We start from the raw sequence: 26,838 nt of genomic DNA, 5'->3' as shown, positions 1-26,838 counted from the left end.
GAGTCCCTTGGACTACAAGGAGATCCAACCAGTCCATTCTGAAGGAGATCAGCCTTGGGATTTCTTTGGAAGGAATGATGCTAAAGCTGAAACTCCAATACTTTGGCCACCTCATGCGAAGAGTTGACTCATTGGAAAAGACTCTGCTGCTGGGAGGGATTGGGGGCAGGAGGAGAAGGGGATGACAGAGGATGAGATGGCTGGATGGCATCACGGACTCGATGGACATGAGTCTGAGTCAACTCCGGGAGTTGGTGATGGATGGGGAGGCCTGGCGTGCTGCGATTCATGGGTCGCAAAGAGTCAGACACCACTGAGCAACTGAACTGAGCCCTTGAAGGATTTGTTTTTGTCTCTTTTTTTTTTTTGCTTTGAATCTTCTCTTTCCTGCAGTGTTTATATTTTTGATGTTGTTGCATAAGTTTTTAAAAACACTTTTTATTCAGGTATAAATATATATGTACACATAAAAGTGCACAAATTATAAGTGTGTATACGAATGGATTTTCACAAGTCATCACACCCATAACAGCTCAAAAATCAGAGTGTTGCTCAGAGCGTTCCTGGTGACGTCTTCCTTTCCCTCTGCCTTGTCACTCAGCATAGTCGTGCTACCTCTTTATCTAACAAGAATTATACAGGATGTTCTTGTGGGCACATACATTTTTAAATGAGACAGGACCTCTTCCTTCTCAACTCAAGTTATATTTTTCTTTTCTTCCTTCACTTTCAGTTCTTTGTAAAACTCTCAGAAGTAAGGTGCTTTGCAATTGATGTTGACGTCTAGGGAATTACACTTGCGTGTCTGAGTGCCCTGGTTCCTGGGAGGCTGCTGAGGTCGGGCCCCTGCCTGTGTGCAGCCTGAGCCTGCGCCAGGGCTCCCTGCATGGCCCTCTGTCACACTGCCTTGCCTTAACGCGTGGAGGCACAGAGAGAAGCGGCGTTCTACATGTAGGGGAAATGGAAGATTATGCCATGCGCATAAATCCCTGTCAGGTTAACTCATGGCTCCTGAGATACGGAGTGGGTCTTTTTGCCCTCGTAAGTGGAAGGATCCTGAATATAGGAAGAGATTCCAAGACGATCACATACAGTGTAAGTTAGTTCGTACGCAAGTTGAATTGAGGTGGCGTAGGGGGTGATATGACTTTTGTTCTCAGTCTCTCTGATTTTCCGTGAATACCGAGATTTCTGTTTGTCTACTTTCTGGAAGGAAAAAAAAAAAAGGAAGCTCTGCTGTGATGGTGCTAGCAGGCTCGCAGCAGCGGTCTGGGAACCTGGTGCCTGTAGGGTGAATGCAGCAGCAAAGGGGAATGGCCTTATCGCGGCTGCAAGGAGTCGGCAGCCAACAGGAAATGATGAAATGTGCTGGGAGAATTCTGCTGGGAGCCGAGGTCAGACATACCAGCAGGGTCGGGAGGAGGCAGGTACGGAAGCGGATCTGCAAAGTTAGGCAGTTGAAGCTGCTGCCTTCGACAGGAAACTGTGAGTGCGCTATTTAGAACCTGCTTTTCCTTTAAGAGAGACCTTTTGAAAGTAAAATTTTCATTGATCCTTTTTTTTTTTTTTTTTCTGAGTGATCGATGTACCAGAACTCTTACGTTTTAAGCACACCTTGTTTAGAGCTTCTTAATGGAAATGCTTACGCAGTTCAATATCAGCTGAAGGGTGTGGAGTGTTCTATCCAAAACATTTTGAGAAAATGTCAGAGTAAATGTTTGATTTTCTTGATGAATACGTTTTGACCGAAACTAAATGAAGGTCTATGCTTTATAATTTCTACTCTGGTGTTAGAACATATGTGGATGCTTCATTTCAAAATAGATTAAATAATAATTAAAGAGTAAATTAAAAACTTTTGCATGTTTTAGAAAGCTTGCATACCTCTAGCTGTATGTTTTTCTTACTGAGTAACTGAATGAATTACTTGAGTTAGCTATTAATAAAGGGTTGGTTTTTTCCCCCCTACTGTCAGGCATTATGTTTATCACATGCTGCCATTTCCTTTCTTAACAGCCAAATCTAATCTGCAAACATGTAACTGGGACATGTGAGAGAAAATGAACAAACTAGCTTTTCCAGTTGACTGTAATTGCTGTTTCATGACCGTCTTTTCCAGAATCCCAGTATCAGCTTGCAGCTTGCTCCAAGGCCCCTCCTCCATCTTTCTCCTCATCAGTTCTTATTTTTCTTCTCAGCTGGACCCTATGCCCTTGTCCCCATCCATTGCTATCACTGGACACTTTGTTTTCATTTTTATTGGATAGTAAAATGTAAAACTTTTATGGTTTCAATACCTGAGCAGCTTTACATACATATTTGTTTCTTATCTTGGAAGTCATATTCTGGAATTAAAACTTATTGACCCTCTCTCTCTTTCCTTTGTTTATGCAGTACTGTAATTCTAGTTAGAAGATTTTTTTTTTCAATTCCTGATACCTAAGTGATTCATCACTAAGTGAATGTATTTATTGGGTTACCTATTGCTATGAACATTAGAAAGGTGTCCTCTATTCTCCAAAAAGTGCCATGTTAGTACAGTCTGTGCCGCACAGAGGAGCATGTCTTCTTGTTAGGTCATTCCTAGTGTGAGGTATGTATTTCTAATACTTTGGAATCCTCCCTCACCCAACATATGTTTCTCTCAGACCTTAATCAGGTTTCACCCTTGCTCTTAGAATATCTCCTCAAAACCCTTCTGTCTTCATAATGTGATATCTTACCTAATTCTAGGTGAATTTTAATGCTGTTTTTATGAAAATAATAAACAAGTACCTAGCTTCAAAATGAAGCATGTCTTAGAGGCCTGAGATTTATGCTAGTAGTAAAAATGAGCTCCCCTCCCGTACATTGTTAGTCTTCTGTTTTGCTCACCCATATAATTCTATTATTTAGGAGGTGGCATAATTTAAAAGTGGGAACATGATCTTTAGAGTTATAATGAAGTCATTACAGTCAGGCCCCTTTATTTTTTTAAACAAGGAATTAAGACCAAGAGGTGAAATGCCCTGCTGACTTGTTCCAGGTCACTTGGCTTGTTGGTGGCTGAGTGAGTCTGGACCCCAGGTCTCCCAATTTCTGGGCCATTGGCCTTTCCTTTATCTGCTTTCTCCATTTATTATCTCAAGATAAATTGGCCAACGCTGGCTTTTTTCCTCTGATGAGTCTATTTTCAAGTACTCAGCTTTTACTCAACAATTTCCCTGAGTACCATTTGGCATAGGTGCGCAAGGCATTACCTCAAGCACAGTGTGGACATTATTCCCTCTAAGAGATTTTCCTTAAAAACAAAGAGTTCTCTATTTTATAAAGTTTTCTTCCTCTCCCCTAAACTAGGTGTTATTCAATTGATACTGTTATAAGAAAACCTCATTATATGATTACCTGCTAGATGGGAAATCCAAACTTAATAAAATCATAATTAATTTAAAGAAATTGACTGAAGTACATGACTTTTCTTTGAAAAGAGGATCCTTCAGGATGTGAAAGGAGAACCCTGAACTCTAGGGGAGCTTTATGGCCCCTAGGAAGGAATACTGACAGCTCTGTCTTGCTGCCTCTCAGCCTGGAGTAACTGGGTTTTGGAATAGATACACTTTAAAACAATACATTAAACCGTAAGTAAAGGGGGGTAATGATTGAATTTATAAAAATGAAATTTACCCACAACCTTCCAGAAACATTTAAAAATAGTCTCTCCTAAATATTGAATTTGGATCCCCTGAAATTCAAGTATGGGAATTAGATGCAAATAGAGGCATGCTAAGAACAGTGTGTGACTGTTCTCAGCCCTTGATGTGGCTCCCACTCTGCCCAGAGTCACCTTAAGATGACTTGGAGAGGTTACAGAATAGCACATATTTGTATTTTCTGAAGTATTTAGAGTATATGTTACGGAGAATTTCTGAAACAAATACACTACAGGGAAATAGGCATTTTCATAAATATTTTAACTGTACTTGAAATGGTAGTCAATAGCTTTATACCTATCTTACTTTATAAGACCTGGGAATGAAGTAAGTTACATGAGCAATGTTTTTCTGTACTAGGTCAGGGCTGTGTCTCCCTCGTGATTCTGGTAGCCATCTTTTTGTCATTGTCCTGAAGAAGCTGTGGCTTTCAGTTGCTGAACCAGATGACCACACTGTGGGGGGTTAAAGAAAGGGTGAAGCCTGCTTCAGGGAGTGGTTTAGTTCACTTCTCCCATAATTTAGTTACCTTTCTTCCCCACTTAGCATTTTATATGTACTGTTACATTTTAGTACATATTAAATATAGAATATCTTAAATGGCTTCCTTTTCTTAATATGTAATTGACCTTGATATGTGTGTGTGTGTGTATATATATATAATTATACATGTATATAAACATATAATTAATATATAATGGTCCTAGTCAGTAATAAGTAATATTTGACATTCCTTCTTGCCCCTAACTATTACCTACAGTAGTGTAAATTCCAATTCTGCTTGTGAAGTTTAAAGACGTGGAAGGGAATATGGGATGCTGGCTTTGCCGCAGGCTGAGGAGGGCTTTAAAGGCAGCCCCTGAGGCTGTTCTTGGCCCAGAAGTCCCAGAGAGTGTGAGAGGTTGGCTTGTCTGGGCCATCTTCACTTCTCTGCTTGAGGCTTCTCTTCAGACCTGCTTCTAGCTGCGGCCTTAGAATCTCCTCTGAGGCTTTGAAGAAACTTCTGGTAGCCCAAGTAGATCCCAGGCACTAGAGGCAGGTGAAGAGGACTGTATGTGTGTTGGGGGTGGGGATGGATAGTATCAGTGGAAAATGTGGGCCATTAATTTGAATGAGTGAGTGAATGAATGAAAGGGTTGCAGTGGTCTCCTTCCCATAGAGATTGAAGGCACTGGAGTTGTGTTTCACTGAGCTGGTCTAAATGCGTTTGCACCTCAGTTCTGCCTTGATGTCAAGTGACAGACTAGGTGTCTAGCATCTCCAACAGCCCTGGGAATCTGGCCTAATTTTTTGTTTTCCCTCATTATACTGTCATACATGAATCATAAGACATGAGTCTCAATGTAGACTCACAAGCTTAATATTCTATTTTTGGATAACTTAAAGAATCTAACAGAAGGTGTCCTGAATTTGAAATGTGTGCCCGTGGCCATCACAATAGTATGTGATTAAAATTTCTTACTGTTAATGTGAAGGCTGTGCTACACATTTCATACAGTCTTGTTTCCCATTGAGATTTGTTCTGCAGCAGTCCTTGAAGGAGATCAGGGAGAATGATTTTGCAGGAAAATGCTTATCTGACAAGATGTTATTGATGAAATTAACAGGGCTAAAATGTTGAGCTTACCAATTTGGAATTCCCTTTGATTCTCGCATTCCTAACACATTAGTAGTGCTTGTTTAGCAAACTCAGTGAAGCCCAGGGCACTATGGAGACAATGAAGTGATCTCTCTGTGGTTCTTTTCTGTTATCAGCTGACACAAAAGGGAAACAGCACAGGGCACAATGGATTGATGACCGAGTATCTGTTGGCCTGGAAAATAGAACATTTTGTTAATTTAGCAATTGAGGGTGTTCAGTTCAGCTCACTTTATTCTTGAGATCGACCCTTATTATGCAGGAAGAATGTTACACATCAAGACCACGAGGCCGTGCAGAGAAGTCTCAGGACCACTTTTTTTTTTTTTTTCCTGAGGCAAAAATCATTGCATATTTAATGTTAACTTCTAAGGCATTAATTTATCTTCGGCACATCCAGTAGACTTCTAAGGCTGAAGCGTTTGAATTTGGGATGGGCAAAGGTTGTCGTAATGATGAAAAGTCATGATGTGAGGCTTATGTAACTCTGCTTCTTCAGCACCTGACTACTTTTGTTAACAGCTGTGCAGGCGCCTGAGCCAGCTCTCTGCTTACTTCCAGCCTCCGTTAGGTCACTACCTGGAGGGACAGTCCATCCGAGTGCTGGCTGGCTGGATCACTTGTTTCAGGCATGCATGTGTTCAGCTGACCTGCTTGGCAGAGTTTGTTGTGTGCTCAGTTTGTGTCAGGCATGGTGCTGGTAGGCCCTGGAATCCGTGACGGTTCAGACTGAGTTCTTGCCCCCAAGAAGCCCCATCCAGACAGGTAAAGAGACTTCTAAACTCCAGGGTGAGGAGTCTCCTCGCAGTGGTACCTTATCTGCTCTGAAGAATGGGGGAGGTCAGGGAAAACCTTAGTTTGGTGGTGTGTTTTAAGAAAAAGATTTGTCAGGCAGATGAGAGGCAGAGGGAAATACATACTCAAAGGCAAGGAGGTCTGAGAGAACACGCTGTGTTCAGGAGTTGGATGTGGCTGATGGTAGTATGTACACAGCGGGCTCCAGGTACCTCAGGTTTATCAGGCCCGGGCCAGTGTTTTCCATCCTAACCCCATTCTTCTAAATTTTCTTTTTCTCTTTGTGGCATCACCAGCTACCCTGCCTCCAAAATCAAGAATTTTTTTTTTAAGTGTTCTCCTTCCTTTTTTTTTCTTTTGAACTTTTTATTTTGTGTTGGAGCTTCCTTGGTGGCTCAGACAGTAATGAATCTGCCTGCAGTGCAGGAGACCCAAGCTCCATCCCTGGGTTGGGAAGATCCCCTGGAGAAGGGCATGGCAACCCACTCCAGTATTCTTGTCTGGGAAATGCCATAGACTAAGGAGCCTGGTGGGCTACAGTCCATGGGATCACAAAGAGTCAGACACCATTCAGCGACTGACGCTTTCAACATAGCTGGTTAACCATGTTGTGATAGTTTCAGGTGAACAGCAAAGGGACTCAGCCTCGCATCTACTGGTGTCCCCATTCTCAAAACCAGCCGCTTTTAATTCTCTGCCCCCAATTCACAGGTTGCCATCACCCTGGAGGCCCCCATACTGGTGCTGTGCCAAGCCCAGGACAAATGTCATTTGATCCGCACAACTGCTAAGGCAGATTGGGTTCCATTTTACAAACGAGCAACGCCAGCTTCATCTATTCTTTCCTTTGTCCTTCTCCAGTCTCCAACCTCTAGGAGCAGCACTGTCCAATATGGTAGTTGGTAATCATGTGTGGCTATTTATATTAAAAGGAATTAAAAGTAAATACAAAAAAGTCAGTCCCCCAGCTGCACCAGCTGCATTTTAAGCCCTCAGTTGCTAGTGGCTGCTGTACTGGACGGCCCAGCTCTACAGGCTTGATGATCTGTTCTCTGCTTTCTGTCAAAGGGAACTTTCTTTCACGGGCTTTTGGTCAGGTTCCTCCTCATAACTTTTCAGATTCCCAGTGTGACCTTCAAGCCCCTGGGCCTAGTGGTGCCTATCTTGCCACGTATTCAGCTCCTCCCTGTTTGCTCCCCTGCGTCACATTCTCCATTCTTTCATAGCTTTTAACCTCTCTCTCTCTCTCCAGAATACCGCTCACTGTCTGTATTCTCCTGCACATTCAGACCTAGCTCAGGCACCCTTCACTGGCTTTCTTCAGGTGAATCTCCTTCTCATTACACTCCGGTCCTTGTGGCCAGCCCCCATGTGTGCCCCTGTGAGAGCGCAGATGGTCCTTATCACGCCCTGCTGTCGTTTGTCTATCACCCTGCGGCGGGTGGAGTGGCTAAGCTTTGGGGACAGATAGACTCAGTTTCAAAACTAACCATTCACTTGCCGTGTGGCTCTGAGCAAGATATTTAACCTCTCTGACTCTTGGTTTTTTTCGTTTGTACAATAAAGATTATGATGCTTTCTCTCCTGTGAAATGAAACCACATGCGCAGAGCCCCCAGCACGGTCCTTAACGTGACAGCCCTTAAGTCATAGTTGAGGCTGTCCATCCAGACGATTATCATTAGTGTCATCCACCTTGCTAAAACTGTATCCTCTACTAATAATGTTTCCATTCTTCTTTTCTAATTCTTATACTGTTTTCTTACTTTTCTTGTTGTTTTGGCTAGTCCTCCAGTACAGTTTGAATAGAAGTACACCTGAAGAGATGTGGCCCTTTCTTATTCCTGTGCCTTCTATTTGCTACAGTTCTTCTCTGTGTGCATGCGTGTGTGTGTGCGCCTGCCCTTTTAAAATTAATGGATGGCTGCGTTGGGTCTCCATTGCTGCATGTGGGCTTTCTCTAGTGGCGTTGAGTTGGGGCACCTCTGATTGCAGGCTTCTCACTGCAGTGGCTTCTCTTGTTGGGGAGCATCGGCTCTAGTGTGCACAGGTTCAGTAGCTGTGGCTCGTGGGCTTAGTTGCTCTGCGGCATGTGGGATCCTCCTGAACCAGGGATCAAACCTGTGTTCCCTGCATTAGCAGGTGAACTCTTAATCTCTGGACCACCAGGGAAGTCCTGTGATCACTGATCTTTGATGTTACTATTGCCAAAAGATTATGAGTCACTGAAGGCTCAGATAATGGTTAGTATTTTTTAGCAATAAAGGACTTTAAGATTAAGGAACATTGTTTTTTAGACATGATGCTATATATTGCACACTTAATACACTACAGGGTAAACATAACTTTTACATGCACTGGGAAGCCCAAAACTTTGTGTGACTTACTTTATTGCAGTGTTTGCTTTATTGCAATGGTCTGGAGCCAAACTTGCAAGATCTCTGAGGTATACCTGCATAGTAATTAGGCGTTTTATCATAAACAGAAGTTCCATTCATCTTTCTGCTTTGTAAACTGGTAACTGGAAGTGTTTTATTAGGCAGATAAAATCATAAAAATATGTGTATATACATATATAAATGGCTTAACATTGCAGATTTTTGTTTTACATTCCTAGAGTTTTCAGTGACACAGCTGAGGAATGGGCATGTATGTCCCGCTTGCTCAAGTGATATCTGCCCCCACCGGGTGGGGCAAGGCCAGCGAGATCCAGGGACCAGAGGAGTTGTACTAGGGACAGGCAGCAGGGAGGGACATTTGCTGAGTGCCACATGTGGGCAGGCAGTCAAATATAAGGTGGTATTTAAATTTCTCCTTACTTCCTCCTGAAGTAGATCAGCCATGTTTATCCTCATTTCCAGGTGAGAAGAATGAGGCTTAGAAGTTAAAGCTTGCACCTGTCATAGCAACCACTGCTAGTAGAAGCCCTGCTCTCTCTTTCCCCATGTAAGGGAAACTTTAACTCATTAGTTTCAGATTGTTGCTGGATAAGTGGGTTCCCTGCTCTTTTTTCCAAATTACTGGATAGTCCTTCAGGTTATGCTGTTGCTGCTGCTGCTAAGTCGCTTCAGTCATGTCCGACTCTGTGCGACCCCAGAGACGGCAGCCCATCAGGCTCCCCCGTCCCTGGGATTCTCCAGGCAAGAACACTGGAGTGGGTTGCCATTTCCTTCTCCAGTGTATGAAAGTGAAAAGTGAAAGTGAACTCGCTCAGTTGTGTCTGACTCCTAGCGACCCCATGGACTACAGCCCACCAGGCTCCTCTGTCCATGGGATTTTCCAGGCAAGAGTACTGGAGTGGGGTGTCATTGCCTTCTCCGTCAGGTTATGGGAACTTTTTAAAAAATAAAATCATCATCAAGTTAGAATTCAGTTGTCAGTTTATCACTTGAGGTCCACACTGGCCCTGTCTCTTTCCTTCCTTAGAACAGAATGCTTTGGCTCCAGCTTGTACGTTTGAACGAAAAAAATAGTGTCTTGAGAAAGTGTCCCCATAGTTAGGTGCATAGATAGCTACAAAATTAAAACTAAACCCTGTTGTGGTTACATGACTGTTTGTTTTTTTTTTTTTTTAACTTCAAAGGCGCATATTTACAGCACGGCTTGAGAAGTACTTGAACAGTTCATTTCCTGACAGAGCTCTGATGGGTGTGAAGTGGTTTCCTAGCCTTCTCATGACAAGCTCTTTTCAGGAGGTGCTACTTTTTAAGGCTGACGGGTAGACAGAGCAGAAGTCACTCTTCTTGCAGCGTAAGAGTGACTCAGGCTGGGGGCCAGATGGCATGCCCATCAGCACCCTGGCCCTTGTAAATTCTCTTTCCTCTTTCCTTAAAAGCCATAGCCAGTTCCCAGAGCTTGCCATCAGGATCTGTGTGAGCCTCCGCTGTACTGGTTTAGCCCGGCTTCTCTTTGCCATGTAGGGCCCTCTCCTAGAAAGCCCCTCCTTGCTTCTCCAGCTGATGAACTCCCACTGAAGTGTCAGCCCCATGTACCCATTATGGGCCCTCCTGTTCCCGTAGCGTGTTCTCCCCCAGGCCCTGGCTCTGTGTTGGAGGAGGAGGTTCAAGTGTCCTTCAAGCTTCCCTTGGGAAGGAGAATGCCTCAGTGATGGCACCTGGCTTGTTTGATTGAGGATGGCCCATGGTCACCATCACCCTGGAGGCCCCCATACTGGCGCTGTGCCAGGCCCAGAACAAATGTCATTTGATCTGCACAACTGCTAAGGCAGATTGGGTTCCTTTTTTCCATTTTGCAAATGAGCAATGCCAATCAGACCTCTTGAGTTTTTTGCCTGAGGTGACGAAGCCATCAAGGGACCCACCCCTGTGTGTTTGTGAAGCATCACCAATGCAGATTTCAGAGGCTAGTTTTCAGTACTAGACGTATGCATCCAGGGGTGCCGTGTTCTTTGGTGGTATTCTCTCGCTGTGTCTAGTTTGCAGGGTGGGTGAGTGTCACCCCTTCAGCCGAGCTGCAGCCCCTCTAGAGTGCTCAGCGCTCAGTCAGACTTTGAGGGAGGGAAGAGCCTCCAAAAGTGCCGCTGCACAGGAAAAGAGGCCAAGGAACTGCCCACAGAGGCCCTTTGTGTGACAGGAAGTCTGCTTCTAAAAGGGGCCGCCTCAGAGTGGAGGGCTTGACCGAAGCTGAAGTGCTTGACCTGGGGCCACTGTGACTCATGCGTGTTGTTAATAATGTCCTTTGTCGAATCTTGGGGACCTGCTTTAACAGAGCTTGGAGGGCACCCCCATAAGTGCCCGCTCTCAGTGGTCAGCATTTCTCTCCCCTTCTTTCCCTATCACATCTGCCTGAGTTGAATACCCCTATTTTCTTGTCTGAACAAAGGACAACCTCCTGACCCATTCTGTACTTTTTCCTTCAACTTTTGCCAGAAGAATCTTTCTTTCTCATCTGACTTTTCTTCTTTAGTGTTTAAGTATGTCTCTTGAGGTGGAAACCTTGCAGCTCAAGGAAGAAGCATCCGACTGGGCGGGAGCTTCTCACTGAGAAAAGGGCTGTTCGGCAAGTTAGGCAAAAAGCTCAATAGCTGTCTCTGGCGGTGCTCCTCAAAGACTGGCACAGGGGAGGTGGAGCTGCACAGAGAATTTCAAGGAAGAAAGAGGACATGAGGTGCCTGGATCCATAGCGCAGTTCCCTGTAACTTTGTCATACTTGTCTCTTGTGTCTGTTACCGTCTGCCGCTTGTCAGGTGCTCTCTTAGGCCGTGAGGATACCGTGGAGTGAGTGGGGGAGGTCGTGGCAGCGATGGGCCAGTGCATCCTCTTGTGCTTGCTCCCCACCCCTGACCACCAGCCGGACATGAGAGAGGAGCAGCGAGTTTCCAGGGTGGGTGGGTGGGCGTGGGCGTGGGCGTGTGCGCGTGCGTGCGTGTGTGTGTGTCTGCGTGTGTGTCTGCGTGTGTGTGTCTGTGTGTGTGTCTGTGTCTGTGTGTGTGTCTGTGTGTGTGTCTGTGTGTGTGTCTGTGTGTGTGTGTGATGCCACTTGTGTGAAGGCATTCTAAGATTAGGTTAGGTTAGAATCACTCTGCTTCAGTCTTCGGCAGGCAGCTTTCCGTGCTGCGGTGTCGCTGGGGCTGCTTGGCGGCAGATCGATGAGCACCTGCCCTTTGGAGGTGTAAAGCCAGTCTGTGTTGAGTGGGACTGCCTGGATGATCATCCTAGGATGCTTACATTTTGGGGACAGAAGAAGCCACATCTGTTGAATGAGTTTAACCATGGATGATAGCTACTTTCCTGAGATTCTAGTAACCATGGGTTGTCCCCGCTTTCCATTTGGAATGGTTGAAACCAGAACTGCAAAGACCCTTACCCTTTAGCGCATCCCCACATTGTGGAGAAGTGTCAGGAGGGTGAGTGGGACAGATCTGTGAATGACTCCAGCCTCCTCCCCGTTCATGTGAGGAAACCTGGGGTGAGTTACTGAGTGAGTTTTTCTTTGTGTGAAGTCATGACCCATGCCCTTGAAACGTTAAACTGGCTTTATTACATGAAGGAAGAATGTTGTTTCCCTTTTGCTAATCCAGATATGCATTAGCAAATGCATATGCATCTTAAAATGTACACACTGAAATCATGTTACAGAAATAAGGAGCATACAACTTCATCTCCAGAGTCTCCTCCAAACCTTGTCGTCCCCGACATGGTTACTTTCTGGTCAGACATCCAGTCATTTAGCAAATATTTGAGCGTCTACTTCATGCTAAGCACTGGGGTTACAAAGAAGAAAATATATAATCCTTGCCTTTAACATTTGTGTGTACTAAAGGTCTGTGCACTATTTTAGTTTTTGCTTATGCCCAATTTCGGATATAAAGTGGTTCCCTTGCTCATCTTTTATAATGGCTGTGCAGTGTCCACTCTGTCAAGTCACTGATGTCTCAGTTTGTGAGCATTTGACTTGTTCTCCAGTCTTTGCTGTTATAAATATTACTGGGATGAACATTTTGTTCAAGTTCTTTTTCCTTTGAATTTATTTGCTTGGGTCATATTCCCCAGAGTGGGCCCACAGGGTCAGAGGTTAGTAACTGTCATCTGCCTTGTTCTGTTTCCAGATTTTTCCATGAAGTCTGTCAGCAATGTTAGAGTTCATTCCTGTTTTTCTGTGGCCCCGTTGGGGTTATCATTTTAATTTTCTCAAGTTATTTCCATTTTTAAAAGCAGTTGTTTTTGTTTGTGTATTTCTGGCTGTGCTAGGTCTTCGTTGCCGCACGTGGGCTTCTTCAGTTGCGGCGAGTGGGAGCTACTCTCGTGGTGATGCCCGGGCGTCTCACTGAAGTGGCTTCTCTTGTGGACCATGGGCTCCAGAGCCCGGGCTCAGCTGTTGTGATGCACAGGCTTAGCTGCCCCGTGGCATGTGGAATCTTCCAGCACCAGGGTTTGAACCTATGTCCCCTGCATTGACAGGCAGATTCTCAACCATTGAATCACCAGGAAAGTCCAGTTATTTCTGTTTTTAGAGGAAGGTTGTACTTTTCCCCCATGTGTTAATTTGTAGATTTAGCTAGGTTAAGCTACAGTAACAAGCTAACCCTGAAATCTCAGAGGTTCACATAACAAAATGTCTTCCTTGCTTGCTCTGCAGGTCACTTGTGGGGCATTGGGACGCAAGTCTATACAGTCCCCCTGGGCCAGGCAGACTCAGCCGTCTGCTCTCCTGTAGCTGCAGTGCAGGCTTCCTCAGCGGATGACGGGGAGACAGGAGAAGGTCGGGGGCTTTGCACAGGCTTTTCACTAGCCACGTGGCCTGATTTAGTAGAGAGGGCTTCTCTGTGCACTCCTGTCTGTGCCCCAGCTGTCTTCTGTCCTAGATATTCATCTTTGACAACTTTGTGCAGTAGAATTGAATCCTCAGTCTTCATATCAGTCTTTATTAATAGTATACTTTAGGTAATAAGATTATCAGTTGTGTCAACTTCATTTTTCTTTGCTTTCCACATTACAATTTATTGTGCAAAGGTTTAAATAATAAGTTTGGGGCACATCCATGTTTTTCTTTGATGTCTTTTGTTCTTATACATGACAAATTTCCTAAAAGCCAAAAAATAAGCTCCTTTCTTTGAGTTGTCTAAAGTAGATTTTTATTTAGCTCCATAAGACACTTCAAGCTCATCCAAGTGTATAGTGTCAAGTTTTAGTATGTGGAACCGTCATATCCTGCTGGTGGGGATAGATGGGAAACTGCTTGGAAAACAGTCTAGCTGACTGTTGGGAACAATTCATTTTGGGAAAACAGTTCCTCAAAAGGTTAAACATAGAGTTACTATATGACGTGGCGATTCCACACCTAGGTACCTGAAACAAATGAAAACATAGGTCCACACAAAGACTTGAACCCAAATTCTTACAGCAGCATCATTCATAATAGCCAAAAAAGTGGACACCACTTCTTCTGCACCCACTGACTGGTGACTCAGCTTCTTCAGACAGACCCAAATTGTAGTATATCTATACAATGGAATATTACTTAGCAATAAAAGGGAATGAGTTACTGATATGTGCTCTACCATGGCTGAAAACATCATGCCAAGTGAAAGAGGCAAGGCATAAAAGAACACATATGACCACAAAAGATCGTGTTGCATGATTCTATTTATATGAGATGGAATAGTCCAGAATAGTCAGATCCATGGAGACAGAAGCAGATTAGTGGTTGCCAGGCACTGAAGGAGAGAAGAGGGGGAGCAGAATTTCTTTTGGGGGTGACAGAATTGGCCATGGTCATGATACACAATGCCAAACACACTAAAAATCACTGTATCTATGTCGAATGGGTGAATCGTGTATGAACTATGTCTCAATAAAGGTACTGAAAAAATGGCAGAGTTTCAGTTACCTAAACCATCAACCCTCACACAGCCCCTCCTGGCAAACAGTACTATTCCTTTGTCCTTTCTTGAGATGTGTTCAGATATTTCTCATTCACAGAAACAAAAACTTTTTTGAACCTCCTAAACTGTGACATGCAGGATCAAGCACAGAACCCCACAGTAAGAGAGGAGCCGGAGGAGGGAGGTGGGGGCTGCCGGCTTGAAGGGGAGCGACGGGAACTGGGGTCTGCATCTCCAGGCCGCCTTGGTCTCCCCATCCCTAGTGCAGGGCTCCATTCTGGTGACACCACTTTTGCTGATCCCGCTGACTGTGGCGACTCAGCTTCTAAGTCTGTAGAAGGACAAGTGGATAGTAAAGAGAGTGTGAACAGTCGCTGGAGCACCGCAGGCTCTGCTCTGACCTTCACTCTTGCCGACTGTAGTGGCTTATTCAGCAGTAGACACGTAGCGCTCCTCTGCCCTGTGCAGACGCAGAGATGAAGATGACGTGGACTTGCCTTGAGCGGATCACAGTCTATTTACTTTGCCATGGGTTTCTTTCCTTTTGCTGCATAGAGTGTAAAAATCTATTCTTGGAATAAAACACTGTCCTAATTGCCGAGTAGTTAAGAAGGAATTTGAGGTTTTACTCGAACTTTATTTTCATTTAGTTGTAGTTTTGGTTCTTTAATGGCTGTGTAATAATTGTAATAGATAACATTTGTCAGGCTGATTGTAATCATTGCCCAGGGAGCTGCTCTGTAGAGGGCTGCACTTGTGCAGTGGGCCAGGGAAAACTCCAACTTTAGACAGCTAGTAATTGAGTCTGGTGCCAGGTGGAGCGTTCTAAATTCACCAGTTTGTCAAAGGCCTGGGATATCCCACTTAAATACAGGCCCCCCAAAATCAGAGACTTCATCTTTCTTGTATGATTTTCTGAACCCAAACATAGTAGGTGCTCAAGATATGTTACTTGGCAAATAAGTGAATGACCAGAGGGACCAACCACAGGATGCAGGGATACTGTTTGTGTGGTGATTTCTGACCATCCTTTCATTACCTGAGAGCTAGGCAGGGCAGGCAATGTGTCTATTTTAGGAAACCCAGGCTGGCTGGGAAGTGACCTGTGCAGGTAAACGCCAGAGCATGCGCTAGAACCCAGGTCTCCTGGCTCTGTCATCTCTCTCTGCAGCCCAGTCCCACCCCAATCTTAAAAGCATGGGTGTATGTCTCTCAAAATATTTCCCTGTGGGGGTGTGTCCCATTCCCACTGTGGGGTTGGCCCCTTTTAGGAACTTTGGGGGAGGGAGTAGATTTGAAAATGTGTCACTTTTGTCCTTTGAAAGTAACTTTTTCTATTTTTAAACCTATGGAGCATCAACTCAGTATTTAGTTTAGGGAGATCTTCAGCCCAAGTCTGCGCGTTCCCAGGGTGCTTGCCAACCAGAGGTCTAAAAAATATCACAGCAAAAATCAGTCCCAGGCACGAACCTGTCAGCTGACATGTTTCTGTTACATGAGAAAAATTATTTGGGGGAACATGTCTAAATTCTGTTTGCTCCATCTCCTCCTTAAGTCACGTGGGTGGACAGAGCACTGATGGGCTGAGCTGAAGCCAGGTGACTTGGTGTCTCATCCTGCATTCATGTCAATTCTCTGTAACCTAACACAGTTATTACCCAGAACATGAAAAGCCATCAGAAAATGACCGTGGGGCTGGGCCACCACTTGTTTCCTTTCAGCTATTAGGATGTAAAAGATACAGGGGCAAAACGTTGTCATCTTAACGGTATTTAGTATTTTTTAATACTAATTTCTCGCATAGAAAGTCTGTCACCTTTGCTGACCTTTAAGACTCAGCTAATGTAGCACTTCCTCTCTCCCCTTCTCTACCCTCCACCTGGTGGTCCCGTCTCATTTCTGGAGCCCCTGTTTTGGGTTATGCATAGATACAGAGGGCAGAGTCCTTCCCCTGTGGAATTCCAGATAAAGTAGGAGACAGACCTCTGTGAGGCTGCACAGGTGGTGCCTGGCGGGAGTGCTGACTCGACCAGCCTGTCTGGAGGAAACGGCTGAGCCTAAAGGGCCCTGGCAAGTTGCCCAGTGGCCTGTTTAGGGCCATGCATGTTGATACACCCTCTATGTGATTTGGTCTTTAACACACAGTACAACTCGGTGAGACTTTCCCAAGAGAAAGAACTTCCCTGACTGCTTCTGAAGCCTCCTGTGCATGCCATCAAACGTCTTGTTTTAAGATTTGAGTTCATTTCCTGTAAGATAATCAGAAAGGAAAGGTCAAGCCTTTTAACATCTCCTTGCAAATCCCAAAGGTGGAGGCGTTATTAAGCATTTTCTGCATCTAGGACTTTCTTTTCTTCTTCAGGTTCATTGTAAAAATAAACAGACACACCTTTCTCTGGATCTACAGAACCACCATCATTTTCATTCTCAGACCTTAGGAATTCACTGCTGAGTATTGTCTAGTCATATCTTCTGCCTCTTCCTGAGTCCAGAAAGCGATTTAGAAACTAAACCTCACCTGCAGATCCAGAGTGAGTGCTTTCAGAAGATTTTCTCCAAACTTAACCTGGAGTGACTGGTATGCTTCAGAAACATTTTGCATTCTGCTCAGTTTAAATGGCCTTGGTTTTTAGGATTGTCGGCTTGAATCAAGCATTCAGCAAGAGGATTTTGTTTTGCTCTATGCACATGTGGGTAAGGGTGGTAAGGAAGTGAGCTTGTGAAGTCTGCTGTGCAGAGCAGATGGCTATTCTTACTCTGAAGTCATCATGTGGAAGGCTGAGAGCCTCCTGGAGATGAGGGTGCAGGACTGCTTGGTGGGGAGGAGAAGCTGCCTTGGCTCCCGTCTGCATAGCTGCTTTCCCAGATGTGGGGTGCTGGGCTCTCCTGCTTCTCAGAACCACAGCTGCACAGAAAGGGCTCGGGGCACACAGCTGTGCTCCTTGTCCACAGCGGGTCTTGAGAAAGTCTGGGTCAGGGGGAGCTGAGCTCAGCGACACACAGGACATGATTGCTGCTGGGCACAGGTTTGTTGAACGCTTGAGCCTGGGAGTCAGGAAGTCTGGGTGGATAGAAGTTGAAAGAATGAGGACATTTTGTTTCATCCTCAGTATTCTTTCAAAACTCACCTGTCATTGTTTCTCCTGCTGTCTGTGTGGTCTCAGCCACCATCATTTCTCCCTGAGAAACACTTCAGTAGCTGTTTCACTGTTTCTTGGAGACGCCAGAAAGGCCTTCTGTGCCATCATGGGTGAGCTTCCTTTTGGCATTGACCTTTTCCCTGGAGCTCCTCATGGCTCTTCCTTCCCATTTTATCTCAGATGTCACCTTTTCAGGGAGACCGGCTCCTTTCTGCTGCCCGCCTCATCCTTCCTTGCTTTATTTCTCTGCATAGCTGCTACTGTGTGATTCATTTTCTCTGTCAGTCCTCTTCACTAGAGCATAAACTCTGTGAGGGTGGAGAGATTTTTGCCTGCTCCAGCTCCTTTTAGAGTCCCCAGCGACTCTATGTGATTATAGATTAGAAAGAATGGAAAATAAAAGCAGTAGGGTGGATAGATTATCAATGTATCCCCAATGGATATATGCTAATTTAATTAAAACTAACCTCCTTTTGTTACTTTGATTTATTTATTTTTTAAAAAAGTCATCTTTCTTCATTTCTTATTTTGAAACGAAATGCGTAGTACTTATTTTCACTAGAAACTTTGAGCCAATGCCAGCCCCGTCCGTCCTTTGCCTGTATACCCAGGCTGCACTTTGCATGTTAGAGTCTACACAGAACTTACAGCTCACCTACTGCATGAACAAGGAAATCTAAGGCCCAAGGAGTCATGTACTGAGACCAAGGCCATTGGGTTCCATCTCATTAGATTTGCAACCAGAGCCAGGGAAAGGAATCAACATTTATGTTTGCCACATGAGAAACAGGTACTTTTTGCATTCTGTAAGCTAATCCTCGCTGAGAAGTCTGCAGGGTGTGCATCGTCACCCTTTGATTTATGAATGGAAAACCAGAGGCGCAGAGCAGTAATGTGATTTGCTAGGTGTGTGTGACTAGACAGACCTAGATGGGTGGGCCAGCTGTGTTGCTAGCTGAGAGATGCCCCGCCCCTCGTGGGGCACACAGGGTGCCCCCTCCTGGCTGTGGCGGGGCGCCTGAGAGCCGCTCCTTGCCTGGCGCGTCTGCTGCTGCTGGTCGGTCTCCCGTGTCTCCACTGGCTCAGTGTGTCCTGCTTTCTTGGCCTGAGCACGTTCTCAAGTTGACCTTTGTCTCTTTGGGCAACACTTTCCATGGCTCAGAGCCTGGGTGTGTTTGGGTGATTCTTTTGGGCTTTTGGAATTAAACCAAACTGAAATCGTAGTGATAATTATGGGACTTGATTAATAATTTGTGTTGCAAAAGATTAATAATTTGTGTTGCAAAAGATTTTAAAAGTCTTCCCTAAAGAAAAATATAAGGGATCACTTAAGTACAGTTACTCCATTGAAGCTGTTTACCAACCAGTGCAAAGCTGTTTCACAGACAAGTTTTTCTGGTGCTCTGGCTACAGACAGAGTTGTTGGTGCATAGGCAGTATGTCCAAGACAGGTCTTTGGGCCTGTGAAGGGGTGGCATTTTGCCTAGGAGAACAGTTATTTTCGTGGGAGAAGAAGAGAAGAGATAGCGTGAATAGGGCTGGGAAAGGGGGAACAGGGAGGAACTTGGTCTTGATTAATGAGAAAGATGGCGCAGACGTGCCAGGACTCCGCTTTCCTGAGAGATCATTCATCCCCTGAGATCATTCATCTTCCTTCAGTGATTGTCACCTGTTACCACAGGTACTGTGATAGGCACCGGGGTGCCCACAGGGTTAACATTTTGGTTGTGGAGAATGAGTTATAGCAGCCCAGTGATAGCCTCTGTGGGGGAATTATACCAGGACAGTGGGAGGCAGAGGGTCATTGTGCGGTTGAGGTGCTCCTCAGAGGAGAGGACGCTCCTTGCAGGATGAGTAGGAGTGAATGGGAAGGGCGGTCTGAGGGAGCCTGAGACTTGCGGGCTTATTCTGTGTGTAGGCCCAAGAGGGTGCCCTGTGCGGCACTGCCACGTTAAAAGGTGCGTGCGTGTAGTTAGAGGACGTGCAGCGGAGGAGGGGGTGGAGCCAGAAGAGGAGGGTAGAGTGTTCATGCAGGCTGAGCAAGGGAGAAGGCGGTCACACACACAAAATGCCTCGGAAGGCTGTCCATCGGTGATGGAAACCGTGCTGAGGCTCTTTGCCACATTAACTAGTACTTGAGCACTGAGTGTCGCATACTCTGGGGCTTTGGCTATTTTTGAATTAGTTTGACTTTTATGAAAAGCCTCAAAGCAGTTCTCTCTGCATGAATGTACATTTCCATACCCCCATCAAACTTTAGAACCTATAGGGTCCTATTCATATCAAGTTGCTAGTAAAATTAGAGAAAAATCTCAAAGCTGCTTTTCACTTTCTTTGTCTCACGTTTCTCCAATGGGGAAAAAGCCTGGAAGACTGTCAAAGAACTGGCTGTTCTCATAAGTATTTGAGGAGAACAGTGTGAGTCATTGTAGCTCTTTGCTGGTATTTTAGTATCCGGTTTATTTTTAAACAGTTCTGTGCAACCAGAGTTTCTTCCGTGGTTTCTGTTACCATGGCTCCATAATATTTCCTCAAATCTGCTTGCTCATACTTTCACACACTTTAGTATTAAATTTACAATTCCTTGGGATCAGAACGACTTATTCATGATATCCAAGAATGTTTCTCCAACTGCAGGAGCATTTTCTCCCAAATTGGAAAAGTTAGCTGTTTCCCCCACTACAGATGTTGGGGAGAGAGGAGGTTTGGTTCTGTGGAGGACAGTGCAGTGAGTGTGGTGGGTGGAGATGATTAGGGGGCTCCCATCAGCTGTCCAAGCAGGGGACTGGGGTGGCATCCCCTCAAGGTGAGGGGACCTAAAGGGTAGACAGGCTGCCACCTTGCTTAGGAAGTGATGGCCCTGGACATTCAGCAGACTTGGTTCTCTGTAAGCAAGAAGGTGTGTGTGCTCTCTCACTCTTCCTTGTTTGTTCATGTACTTTCGGGCTTGAGTGAAGCTTTCACTTTGGGAAGGGCTCTTGTTTTAAGATGCTGCAGTCAGAAGGAAAACAGTGCTGGTCTGGCAGTCAGTGGCGAAGTTTGCCTTGCCCTCTTCCGGCCGTTCGGGACTGTTCAAGGGAATACTTTTCTGCGTTTTGTTGCTTTGAGAAATGTGTGTTTCTTAAAGGACTGTACAGGATCTAGAGAAAGTCTGAGAGCGATATGGAACTGTATAAGTAGTTTGTTTCCAGTCTCTTAAAGTTTTTTACCTCTTCCACTTTTTCAGGGATAACCAGGTTGTCCTAGTAACAGACTAGGTTCTGGGCCTATGCCTGGGGCTTGTTGTAGGGGATTCATCTGGCCAAACATTCTCAAATTCTGCTATAAATATAAGTGTTGATTCAATGACAGAGCAATTCCTAATACTTGAGAATTTAAAGTGTGGTATTACTGACTGGACCTTTGGTTACTAACACAACTGCTTCCACTGATTCAGAGAGAACCCTTTTGAACAACAAAAACGAAATAAAAACCGCTTCTGGGTGCTCTAGAGGCTGCCCAGGAGGCTCTAGGTGAGAAGGTCTTCCAACTGAGTGACCGTACAAGCTGGCCATTGTGGAATAATTGACTTAAAGAATCACTGAAAATTTTTTGCTTTCAGCTCGAGAAACATTTGTAGTTAATAATCTGAGTGACTAGTCTTTCTCTGTGTCATCCAAGAGATGTCACTACACGGCTTCATGAAAGAAATTGCTCACAACAGTATATAAATTGTTAAAATCAGACAGATCTTACAGAGGTGGGGTGGGAGGCAGGGCTGGCTGAGAGGGAATCGTCAGGGAAGCTCCTCTGCGGATCTCTGGGCAGAGACTCCTGTGGTGTTGGCGAGCTAGCCAGGCACTCACTTCAAGGAAGAGCAGCATTCTAAGGAGAAGGAGTGGCAGTTACAAAAGCATTGTGGTAGAGAGGAGCCTAGTGTGTTTGAGAAGCAGTGGGAAGATAATTTGGCTGAGGCAGAGCAGGGTCAGCCAGGGAGGGAGGTCAGCCAGAGGGGCAGGCAAGGCCAGATCACGACGGGACTGTGGCCAAGCTGAGGGCTTAGGGTTGAGCTCTGAGTGTGAGGGCTTTGGAGCAGGGAAGTGACGTGATTTAAGTATTTTGAAAGGTGGTCCTGAGGAGACTAGAAATTGAAAGTGAGGATGGATTTTCTGTTCTACCTAATATTGGGGTGACTTGGAAACACACTAAACTTTTGTTTTCATTTTGTCTTTGACATTTTAGAGTAATTAGTATCACCTGCCTTCCTAGTGATTTGGGATTCTGTCAGGTTTTCTGGGCTCTTTGTGCGGAGAGCTATTGTGTAAATAAGTGCACTCAGGTTGTTAATAATAATTATAATAAAATTATCTCTGTGTGATCCTGTCAATTAAAGCATGTAGTTAATAGTGTGTAAAATAGTTCTCAGCATAGCCAGCAGCTGGAAGATTACAAGTTATGAGAAACTCATCAAGCTAAACCACACGGGGATTTCTGTATAGAAGTGTGACACCAGTTCCTCCTTCTCGCCTCACTGTTCCTGTCTCATGGTGTGCACCCGTCTTGCGGTCTAACCCTTGGAACCTGGGTGGCCTGAGCCCCCTGTCTACCCCCATCTCTCCCAACTCCGCCTTTCCCCAGGGATTCTTCTGTCTAGAACACCCTGCCCCTATGCCTGTACACCCGCCTGCTTCCCACAGCTCCTAGGGTTCAGCTTGGCATCCCCAGGCTGGGAAAGTGCCTGCTCTGGACATCTATTCCTGCCTTCCTCAGCACCATGATGGAGAGCAGCTGTTTCCATCCTGGACTGAGATAGTTCATCCGTGTAACAATCCCAAAGAGTAATCAGAAGTATTGGTTTTATTTTCTAGATGAGGAAACTGAGGCTCAGAGAGGTTAGGAAACTTGCCCATAGTTATGTTGCGCGTGTGCCACGGGGATTCATTCATTGTTCATTCATTCTCTCATTACTGCCTTGTCTTGCTGGGCACTGTCCCCACCTCAGGAATTCATCCATGAGTGTGGCAGGTGTGAGCTGTGTGTTTATCTCCCTCCCCAGCCACCTGAGCTCTTGGGCAACATGCTTCCAGAGCAGGGCTCCTCCACAGGTGCTCGGTGAGTGCACAGCGAATGAGTGAGTGCCGGCAGCCTGCCCTTGTTGGAACCTTGGTTGGAGTGCTATGCTATCAAGCCCCCCATCTTTCGTTTTGTTCAGTCATGCTCACATTCCTAACCTCTCTTCTCCTTCATCTTCCATCGCCTGTGTCGTAGGAAGAAGCGTGGCCTGGTGCAAGGGTAGGCTCTGGGGCTCCTGGCCTGGGTTTGAATCCCAGCTCTACTAATTCCACTGGAGCAGGGGGCATGGCGACCCACCCCAGTATTCTTGCCTGGAGAATTCATGGACAGAGGAACCTGGCGGGCTATAGTCCCTGGGGTCACAAAGAGCTGGACACGACTGAGTGACTAGCACTTTCACTTTTCTGCTGCTTCCTAGCTCTGTGGCCTTGATCAAGTTATTGAAGCGCTTTTGTGCCTTATTTCTTCATCTGTAAAATGAGGGTGATAGTAGCTTCCTGGTAGTGCTGTTCCAAGAATGAATGGTGCCTAGCACCTAGAAAGTGCTCAATAAATATTGACTTGTTAATTCTGCTGTCTGCTGAGGACGGAGACTGTGTCCCATACCACTCTGAAGGCAAGTGTGAACACCTCACCACTCTCACTGGGGTCTGCAAGTTGATTAGGGCTTGTAAACGTGGGCTGAGGGAAGAAAAGATGGGAGACAGTACTGGACTATCCAGGTTAGAGTTCCACCCTCGGTGATACACGTCTGATGGCTGTGGGGTACGTGGGTGCTGACCAGGCGAGACCCTTGTGAGGGGCAGGCCTGCCTGAACCATGGCCAGCTTTTGGCCCCTTTTTCTCCCTGGTCTTCTCCCCTGCTGTCCTAGGCTTGACAGGTTTCCTGTTTTTCCCTGCTTGGCGTCTCCCTTCTACCCATTTTGGTCCCTATCAGACTTGATGTTTGAGTCCTGTAAATTAATATATCAGCTCGTGTGTTGCCAGTGCCCCTGTTAGCCATAGTGACTGATAACTGAAATGGCTCCTCATCACCTACCTACTTGTTGCCGAAATGCTGCATCTGCTGCAGCCATAGTAGTGAGGTTTCTCAGTTTATTACTTTCATTTGCTTAATATTTTCATTCTTTTAATTAAGGAAGCACATGTAAATACATTTAAATCATAAAGAATATACCAGGAGCTTGAATGTTAGTTCAAATTAAAGTATTCAAACTTGTCTAACATCTTATTAGTAATCATCAGACTATACATTTAGCATCTATCTCTAAGATTAAGAACATCAGTAAGAAATAAAGTGCAGGTACTTCAAGGTTAGATTTACTTTTGTTTTTTTAATTTTTATTTTATATTGGAGTATAATCGATTTACAATGTTGTGTTTCAGGTGTATAGTAAAGTACTTCAGTTATACATATATCTTTTCTTCTTTCTTTTCTAGAACCTTTCCCCATGTAGATTATTACAGAGTATTGAGTAGAGCTCTCTACTCTACAGTAGGCCTTTTTTGATTATTTGATGTATAGTAGGAGAAAGCAGTGGCATCCCACTCCAGTACTCTTGCCTGGAAAATCCCTTGGATGGAGGAGCCTGGTAGGCTGCAGTCCATGGGGTCACTAAGAGTCGGACACAACTGAGCGACTTCCCTTTCACTTTTCACTTTCATGCATTGGAGAAGGAAATGGCAACCCACTCCAGTGTTCTTGCCTGGAGAATCCCAGGGACGGGGGAGCCTGGTGGGCTGCCATCTCTGGGGTCACACAGAGTCGGACACAACTGAAGCGACTTAGCAGCAGTGTGTGTATGTTCGGAGAAGGCAATGGCACCCCACTCCAGTACTCTTGCCTGGAAAATCCCATGGATGGAGGAGCCTGGTGGGCTGCAGTCCATGGGGTCACTAAGAGTCGAACACAACTGAGCGAGTTCACTTTCACTTTTCACTTTCATGCTCTGGAAAAGGAAATGGCAACCCACTCCAGTGTTCTTGCCTGGAGAATCCCAGGGACGGGGGAGCCTGATGGGCTGCCATCTATGGGGTCACACAGAGTCAGACACGACTAAAGCGACTTAGCAGCAGCAGCAGTGTGTGTATGTTAATCCCAACCTCCTACTTAATCGCTGTCCTTCCCTTTCTCCTTTGGTAATCAGAAGTTTGTTTTCTAAGTCTGTGAGTCTGTTTCTGTTTTGTAAATAAATTCATTTGTATCATTTTTAAGATTCTACATATAAGTGATATCATATGATGTTTGTATTTCTCAGACTTGACTTCACTTAGAATGATAAATTTACTTTTGAACCTGAACTGTCAGAAACTTTCATTTTATAGTTCTTAAATTTTCCCATTGGCTCAAACCAGATAGGAAAACTGGATGACCCAAATCATGGAGGTGTTTTTTTGTTTTTGTCAGCATGCTGTTCATTCTTCTCTCGCTCGCTCTCTTTTTTTATTTTTAACTTTTTGGTCACACCATGTGGTATACGGAATCTTAGTTCCCCAACCAGGGATCAATCAAACCTGCGCCTCTTGCAGTGAAAGTGCAGAGTCTTAACCGCTGGACCACCAGGAAAGTCTTAGCAGTGAAGGTTATTGCAAATGACCTTACTCTTAGGATAACTTGGCTTGAGTCCACTCAAATTCTCTTATCATCTCTTGCTAGTAGGAGGCTCTTCTAAAACATTTTAAACTCAGAGAAATCTAAGAGTTTGCTTCATCTTGCACTCTTTAATTGAAGGTAGTGGGATGTTGAGAAAATGCCCAAGGTCCCGCAGCTGTTTGTGTGGCAAATTTGGAGGGAATCTTCCAAATTTTGGCTGTGAGAGCCCTTCATGAGAGTGAAAAATGACTTCTGAATCATCAAAAAGTAAATACGATCAGTGTAGCTTTATTGGGTTTGTTTATTTGAGGTATATGAATGTCTAATGTGTATTTTTGTTTAAATATTGGCATTCCCGGCAATGTATACCCAGTGATACCCTAAACTAGACAGATGAACCACTCGCATCGCTGCCTGTTAAGGGGAATTAATTGTGTACAGGCATTGACAACCTCCCTCTAGGTGAAAGGACATCAGCCCACCAGGATATCCAGGTATGGATAGCTGTGTCCGGGAAAGGTTGAATGGAGTGAGTCCTGAACATTCTGAAAATGTGTACATCAAAGGAATTTCATATTTGTTTGGCTGTGCCAGGTCTTTGTTGTGGCACATGGCGTCTTTGATCTTTCCTGTGGGATGTGTGGTCTTTAGTTGGGGTGTGTGGAATCTAGTTCCCTGATCAAGAATTGAACCTGGGCCCCCAGCATTGGGAGCTAGGAGTCTTAGCCACTGGACCACCAGGGAAGTCCCTCTCATAAATGTTTGTTTACTGGAAGCTTTTAAAATCAAACAAAGAACCCCAGGAAGTCTGATCTCTCTATTTACCAAATGAGAAATTAGAAGCTGTGACGAGGCTCCCCTGTCCCCCCTATAGCTGAAGTCTCCTTTTTACAGGTGCTTATTCTTTTCTTTTCCCTTTTCTGTTTCTTATTCACGTGTAATATTGTCAGTGCTATTTCATCTTCTAAAATGTCCTCAGATTCATCGTGTGAAACGAGCAAGTCCCCAAAGGCCATGGTGTGTTTTAGAGTCTTTTTTTCTCCTATGCCTCTCAAGGTATCTTTCTTGAGTGTGTAATCTCCCCTGTACATGTAGATTGTGGATGTCGGATCAAACTCTTGCCGTTTAAACTGCATTTGAGAGGTTCACCAAATATCGTTAGAATGCATGAGCCCAGAGCCCCCGGTGAAGTAACAGGACAGAGTGGGAAGCTGTGTGTACTGTGACCTTCCCCAGTCTTGGTGCTGACTGGGAAAGACCCAGACCCCCAAGGCTACTCACGGTGGGGGCTGGGTGAGATGTGGGCCAAGACGTGATGTCATGTAGCTGTTAGGAGCGACGGGAAGACAGCACGGACAACAGGGGAAATGCTCATTATGCAACTGAAAAAAGCCAACCGCAGGATGCTTGTTGCTGTGATTGCAGCACAGACAGACTGTAGATGGCAGAGGAAAGGGCTGAGTAATGAGAATGCAGCTGGCAGAACTGAGCTCCACTGACAGGGGCCCTCGCTGGTTTTGACAGCCCTGCGGTAGCCGAAGGAATAGACGTTTGGACTTGAAACTGTCACAGGTCCAGCAGTATAAG

General features: G+C 45.2%; 1 protein-coding gene across 9 annotated transcripts in view; it reads left to right on the top strand.

Annotated features, from left to right (window-relative positions):
- Positions 1–26,838, top strand: part of PACSIN2 (protein kinase C and casein kinase substrate in neurons 2) — a 112,333-nt gene that overhangs the window by 42,910 nt on the left and 42,585 nt on the right. For 2 of the 9 annotated variants that reach the window (XM_060414288.1, XM_012175736.4), the window contains exon 1: positions 1,398–1,485. The exons of 5 other annotated variants lie outside the window; for them this stretch is intronic. The gene's annotated coding sequence lies outside the window, so the exon portion shown is untranslated. Of the gene's footprint in view, positions 1–896; positions 1,096–1,397 lie in introns of those variants that run through there. 2 more of the 9 variants (XM_042247843.1, XM_060414286.1) reach the window with 2 other exon arrangements.

Source organism: Ovis aries, chromosome 3 (genome assembly GCF_016772045.2).
Source record: "Ovis aries strain OAR_USU_Benz2616 breed Rambouillet chromosome 3, ARS-UI_Ramb_v3.0, whole genome shotgun sequence".
NCBI classification, from domain to species: domain Eukaryota; kingdom Metazoa; phylum Chordata; class Mammalia; order Artiodactyla; family Bovidae; genus Ovis; species Ovis aries.
This window is presented reverse-complemented; position numbering and strand designations above follow the sequence as displayed.